Source organism: Cucurbita maxima, unplaced genomic scaffold (genome assembly GCF_002738345.1).
Source record: "Cucurbita maxima cultivar Rimu unplaced genomic scaffold, Cmax_1.0 Cma_Scf00056, whole genome shotgun sequence".
Classification (NCBI taxonomy): domain Eukaryota; kingdom Viridiplantae; phylum Streptophyta; class Magnoliopsida; order Cucurbitales; family Cucurbitaceae; genus Cucurbita; species Cucurbita maxima.
Window position 1 is genome coordinate 583,557 of NW_019272072.1, and position 7,145 is coordinate 590,701.

The window sequence follows — 7,145 nt, forward strand, 5'->3', positions numbered from 1 at the left end:
TTTTCATACTCCTGCTATGAGCTGAAAGAGCTGGTAAGCTATCTCGCTAAACGAAAAGAAAAAGCACATACGGGTTGACCTCATTACAAGGTGCGGGGGCTAGCCAAAGAAGCTCAGTCGAACTAGGTTAGAACCCTTGATCCGGTTCAGTTAGGTTTTTCCATGCGAGAATGTATGCATATCGATATCCTCTTTTTGTTTATACGTTTGGAGAAACCTGCTAAGCACGCCTTTCTTACCAAGTGTGATTCAATCTTTCAGCTCAAAATTTCCTCTCGTCCGACGGAAAAGGTAGGAGTACGACTACCTTTTCCTTTTCTTGCTGGAGCAAAGGGATCAATCAGTTTCTACCAAAAAGTTCGCTATCTATTAGTTTCTGTAATCAAATGTATTTCTCATTTCATGTTAGCTCCTCCAAGAGCTTCCAGGTCCGTAGTAGACGACACCTTGGACTTCTATTGAACTTATAACATTGCCTGTTGAGCTCGCCGTTAAGGGTTGGCCTTATAGGAGATCGAGCAGCCTTTCTTTCCTTGCCTGGTATGCTTTCCCGCTTATCGCGTAGCTAGCAAACTAGCTAAAGAGAGAGGGAGAGGGATCATGTCAATCAATTTGTGTGTGCATTTTGTCCGTCTTGTACTTGTCTGCTTAGCTTTCTTAGCCAACATCTTTGGTTTCTCCCGAACCAAGAGGTTCGCTTATTCATACTCAATAGTCACACTTTTAGTAGAAAGACTGATTTTTTTCATAAAGTCGGTTCATAGATCAAGAAAGAATGAAGCTGCTTACAGGGACGGTTATGCGATACGTCTTTTCATACTCGCATTTTCTTTAACGTTGCTATCAACCTAGCCATTCTCGTTTGTTGCTTTAAGGGGTCTCCCCACTATAGATTGCTCGGATTGGTTCTCACGTCCCTATGCCAAAAAGTATGGGCGAGTTTGGTTTGAGTGTTCATCGATTGGGTGGATCCATATGCTCCGGGGGGGTGAAACGAGGTGTAGCGCATCTGTTTTGGGTATCTTGTTTGCTAAAGGTTTTAGGAAAGGGGTACAAATTTTCTACATAGGTCATCTGTGGTCACAATCTTTCCGTGGCCCAACCCTTATTCGCAGTCCGCATCCAACCATTTCTTTTTCAACCTACACGTTTGCTTCAAGCCAAACTCACGTAACTAGTCAAAAGATGCAGCCCATAACTGAACGGAAGACAAGTGTCACAATCGCACTCTTGCAGTAGTGAGACACTTATTATGTGACATTTGCTCTAATCCAATGAACAAGTCAACCATGCAAAATTTAGACTGAAGGAACAATAACAATGTATGCTTGAATCACGTTTAGAAGAAATATTTTAGAAAACGTGAGTGAGGAAATACGTTAAAAACAATTTCAAATAGAGCAATGTTATAAGCTAAAAGTGAACAAACAACAACTGGTCACGTTCTCCTATAGTAGATTTTGGGACATTTTAGTAATGATGGGTGTAGATATGATTTTGATGACTAATCATACACCCCGTATTGGCACAACAATAATAGTAAAGACTTATCTAACATGAATGCAAGTAAAAGAGGTTTGGAATGAGCATGCCACCATGAACCACAAATCATTTACAAGAATAGCTGAGTCATCTAACATGCAACCACAGGCAACACGCCTTGGCCAATCATGATCGCGACATCTGCCCTTACACAATTTGTCAATATCTCTATCAACCGGCTCTTCATAAACTCAACGTTGTAGGATGAGGCTGACTTTAGGTCTCGCGATGCGCTTCTAGCTGATCTTAGTATTGAGAAGTCTTTTCCAACCTACTAGAAGCTGTTGAAAAACCCTTCTCGGTTTGTTAACTCTTCAACTCTTCTCTATTGGTGTTTTTCCTACTTTCTTTGCTTGAAACATTTTCTTCTTTGCATGACGTCATACCACTTGCTTCTACTTGATGTTTTCTTGGTCGGAATAATAACGTTTCAAGTTACTGACGTGGACAACAGGGTTAGTCTATATCCATAGGAGCAATTGGATCCTATATGATGTCTTTCTAATCTTGTGTTGCTTTGAACTCAATGTTGATCTGACCTTAACTTATTATAATTCTCTATTTGCTTTGAAATTATTGTGGTTGACCCTTCTCTTCATTCATATGGATGGTATTTTTGCGTGAACATGTGTTGCTTTAGTGGTTTGTTTTTGTCTCCCTTCTTTAATAGAGGTGTTGGCTTGGTGTCTTTGCCAAGCATTTGAGTGATCACTGACAAGAGCTTTTGCAGGTCAAATAAACCCACGGTGAACATGCCATTTTGCTATTTGTAGAATTAAACTAGCTCAGGCTGAGCCGCATGACATCTGTTTGTGGCAGGCGACATAAAACTAATCTTGTGATTTATCTCTCTTGGTGAAGTTAAACCCAATATTTGACCTTCTTGTTTTGGGTCGTGGTGTTCATGTAGTGGAAATAAAGTTTTTGTTGAGGTTCGCATACTTGCACTTCCCCTTTTCAAATACAACAATGGCAGCAAGTGTAGATTCATCATGGCTAAAATTCTTTCTCAACTGTACTATCGTCATCATTTTCACCCCTCTTGGTTGATGGATGTTTGTCTGAATGATCATTGAGTTAGACTCCGTTACTACTAGGCATTTTCTAGGGGCATGTAAATGACTTTGTGTTCTAGCAGAATGTCAATCCCTGACTATTTGGGCTCTAGAATGTTGGATATGAAGGCTAACTATATAGTTGGCGTTTACATACAGTGAAGCTATATATAATAAACTGAAATCATATATATACTCATTAGTCAATTAGTCGGTGCTTCCTAAATGTACATTTCTCATTCTCCATATCCTCTATTTGCAACCCTGAAGTCATTAATACAAAACCATTAGAATATTTCTTCTTACATTTTCTCTATCATGTTTTTTGTGTTCATTTAGATCAAGTGTGTGCGATGTTGTGTGATCCTAATAACTAGTATCAAAGCGATGAGAGATTAATCACGATCTGTGAAGATGGAAAGTTCAAGAATTGAAAAGTTTGATGGATTTGATATCAATTTCTAGAAGATGCAGATTGAAGATTATCTATACGAGAAAGATATTCAGAACCCCTCTTGGGGGTGAAGCCGGATACCATGACCGGAGGAGTGGAAGCTCAAGAATTGTCATGTTGTAGGGTTAATATGGTTGACGTTGTCCAGAAACATGACGTTCAACATCATCAAAGAGAAGACGACATCGGGCTTATTGATGGTATTGTTAAATATGTACGAAAATAGGTCGGCTATGAACAAGGTGTATTTGATGCCGAGGTTGTTCAATCTACAAATGTTGATTTGTTGCAGATCAATATAAATTAGTTCAACATAATTGTAAGTCTATTGAGTTGGGTGGAAATTATGTTAAAAAATAAGATTAAAGCATTGATTTTGATGTCATCTTTACTCGAGTTGTGGATATGGGTGTTTGTGAGAGCTGCGTTATGGAAAAATATAAACGAGTTAGCTTCACAAAAATTTCTAGAGAACCAAAGAAAGTACGATTGGAAATGGTCCATACAAACGTTTGGGGACCATCTCCAGTTTCTTCATTTCTAGTACCAAAATTTCATGGATTAGATGTCTCGCACTCTGCAACGAAAACTCTCTGTTTTCCTAAGGCTAGTCATATATCTCATGACCACTCTTTTCCTCCTCACCATATCTAGACACTATAACGTTGATCCATTATGGTCTTATATAGTTAACGTTCACTCTTTAATGTCCAAGGACATTTTATAACTACCACGAAAATCAAAAGATACAATAAATTCATACAAGTTTTACAACATATCATATACTACAAAATAGGGTTAGACTGCTTACTTGGTCGCAAAAAGACGTGTCATCGAGGTGAGTCATAGAGATATATGACTATTTATCTTAAGAAAAAATCTATATAATTTAAAATCCGGCTGCTCTGATACCAATCTGTCACAACCCAAATTTCAAGGGTTCAAAACTCAAATAGAAACTAAAATTGAAAGTTAAAACAAATAAAAATAAAAGTAAATTAATATAAAATAAGGGGTAAGATTAAAATAAGATTGAGAAAACAACACCACATTAAATATAAAATAAAATTAAATTATAAAACAGTGTTGTTCAAATTTATTCAAACAAAAAAAAAAAGTGTTTGGGATAGAATTACAAAAAAAAAAAAAAGTACAAAAAAACTCAAACACAAAGACAAACATGTGAGTGCACAATCTTTGAAGGCTCCCTCATACAAACCCATCCAAAATAATCACACCTGTGACCGCATCTCCTGACTTTAAACTGCTAGTCTAAACATGGTTTTGTCACCAAAACTTTAGAGTTTAATCTATCTTTACAAAAATATTTTTCTCTTAATTAGTCATCAAAAGTAATAATTAGGTACAAATTTGGTTTAGAATTCAAAACTTTCAAATCTTGCTGTTCCTTAACCATATTCAAATCCACATTCTTGAACTCCTTGTACCTTAAATAAAGTTGGTCTCCTCTAATAAAATAGGAATTTCTCTTAAGATCATTAATATAATTATGCTTTATCTTAAACACGCCAAACATGAAACTAAAGTGCATTCAATTTAACTCCATTTTATTGCCATCTTGAATGATGTTTAGGGTATATTATTGATTTACTTTAAAGTTCTTGTGACATGACAGTTCATATTAGTTAAACTTTCTGTAAAATCACAAGTTAAAAAACAACAACGATGAACCTAAGTCTATTAGTCATTTCAAAGACAATTTCTTTTTCCATCTTATCGATAATAATAGTTCAAATAAATCCATATTATGCAAAGAAACAAGTTTACGACTCATAAAAACAACTACCTAAATTATGTCCTAAAAATTTGAAAACATAAGTTGTATTGATAATTTCACAAAAAAATTCCCTAAATTCATGAATTTGTGTCCAATTAGTTAATTCTAAAGATTGCAACTAGCATATAGTAATTGAAGCTCCATATGAAGTAATTTAAAGTTTTCCAAAGTTTATCTCATCTTTAATAAAGCATGAATTGCACGAAAGTTCATGAAATGCTTATAGACTCTGAGTACTATTAATGCAATTATGTTTCATATTAGTTTGTCATAAATGAAACTAAGGTGCATTCAATACAACTTTATTTTCTTGTCATATGAGACAAAATAGAAAAATTAAATCAAACAAACTGATGAACTAAACCGAATCAATCCAACCCAAATTGATTAGTTTGTTTCTTTTGTTGGGTTGTTGGGTTGTTTGATAACCCTTTTATATTATAACAATTCAACTTTTCATGAGAGAAAAATATATTTAAGTTGATGTTAAAAATATTGGGGTTCAAGAAAAGACATTTAGTTTAGTGGTATGATTCTCACTTAGGTTTTGAGTTCAATTCTTGAAATGCCCCTATGTCTAATTCTTTTTTTATCGAAGGACTTTATATTCGATATCAACCTAACTTCATATTCGACATTTTATACTTACCATCATGCTCTTAATACTCAGTCTTTCTTAACATCCCATCCCAAGGCTTTATTCTCCGAGACACATTCTAATCAACCTAACTTCATATTCAACATTTTATACTTACCATCATGCTCTTAATACAACAACCCATCCCAAGGCTTTATTCTCCAAGACACATTCTACCTCTGAGGACTTCACGTGTTTCTTGCAATACGAAAATATACAAACTTTATACCTAGGCCTAAGGCTTCATACATACGTTTCAAGTGGTATAACAAGGGCATTTGGTCTAGTGGTATGATTCTCGCTCTGGGAGTGAGAGGTCTTGAGTTTGATGATTCTCAAAATGCTCCTTCAAGAGATTGTAGTACGAATTATGGGGCTGTAGCTCGGATAGTAGAGCGCTCACTTCTATGTGGAAAGTTCCGGGGTTGATACCTTGCATCTCCAAAATGAATCGCGATCACTAAATATATTATTTCTTTTCAATTTTTTCTTATTTACGACATAATGAGCAGGGATAGTGTTTCATGTCACTATTATTGAAAATTACTTCTTTTCAATTTTTCCTTATTCATGACATGTTGAGTAGTGATATTTCTTCATTTTCACTATTATTGATGATGGAAAATTTAGGGTTTTGTGATGCAAGAATTGTGGGGATGTAGCTTCGCTTAACATACGAGAGTTACGACTTAGCATACGAGAGGTATTGGGGATCGATACCTCGCATCTCCAAAAGAAACTATTTATTATTAATATTTTATTTCTATTCAATATTTCCTTATTTATGACATAATATGCATATATACCTTTTCATTTTCACAATTATTGATGAAGGGACGTTTAGGGTTTTTTGATAGTTCGAATGGTAGAGCGTTCATTTCCCATGTGGAAAGTATGGGGATCAATACCTTGCATCTTCAATTGAACCGATTATTAAATATATTATTTTTTTTCAATTTTTTCTTATGGGGATCGATACTCTGTATCTTTAGATTTATTATTAAGGGGATATCTTGCATCTCCAAAAGAAACTATTTGTTAATAATATTTTATTTCTATTCGCTCATTTGTTATTAATATTTTGATATTTTTTTATTTTCACTATTATTGATGATCGGACATTAATAGGGTTTTATGATGTAAGAATCATGGAGATGTAGCTCAGATGGTAGAGCGCTTGCTTTGCATGTGAGAGGTGTACAAGGATCGATACCTCGCATCCCCAAAAATAAGATTATCTATTATTAAATATATTGTTTCTATTCAATTTTTCCTTATTCATGACCTGTTGTGTAGCAATATTTCTTCATTTTCACTATTATTGATGACGAAAAATTTAGGGTTTTGTGATGCAAAAATTGTGGGGATGTAGTTCAGATGGTAGAGCGTTCGCTTAGCATGCGAGAGGTATGGGGATCGATACCCCGCATCTCCAAAAGAAAGAAATGATTTTTTTAAGTATGAGTTAATTTAACATGTTATGTATAAGGTGGGTACGAGAGAAAAAGAAAAGATACTTATGTAAGGAGGACTTCTTCACTTCTTCACAATTGCAATATCTGGCGGAAAAGACCGTTCACCACACGCTTGTAAAATAAATTATATCATTGACACCCTTAATTGGAACTAGATGTTAAGGCAAATCTTCTCCACAACTCA

The 7,145-nt window shown here is 35.0% G+C and overlaps 1 non-coding gene across 1 annotated transcript; it reads left to right on the forward strand.

Annotated features, from left to right (window-relative positions):
• Window positions 1-6,848: 6,848 nt before the first annotated feature.
• Window positions 6,849-6,921, forward strand: TRNAA-AGC. Its single transcript has one exon. It is a non-coding gene; the product is annotated as a tRNA-Ala (tRNA).
• Window positions 6,922-7,145: the final 224 nt, after the last annotated feature.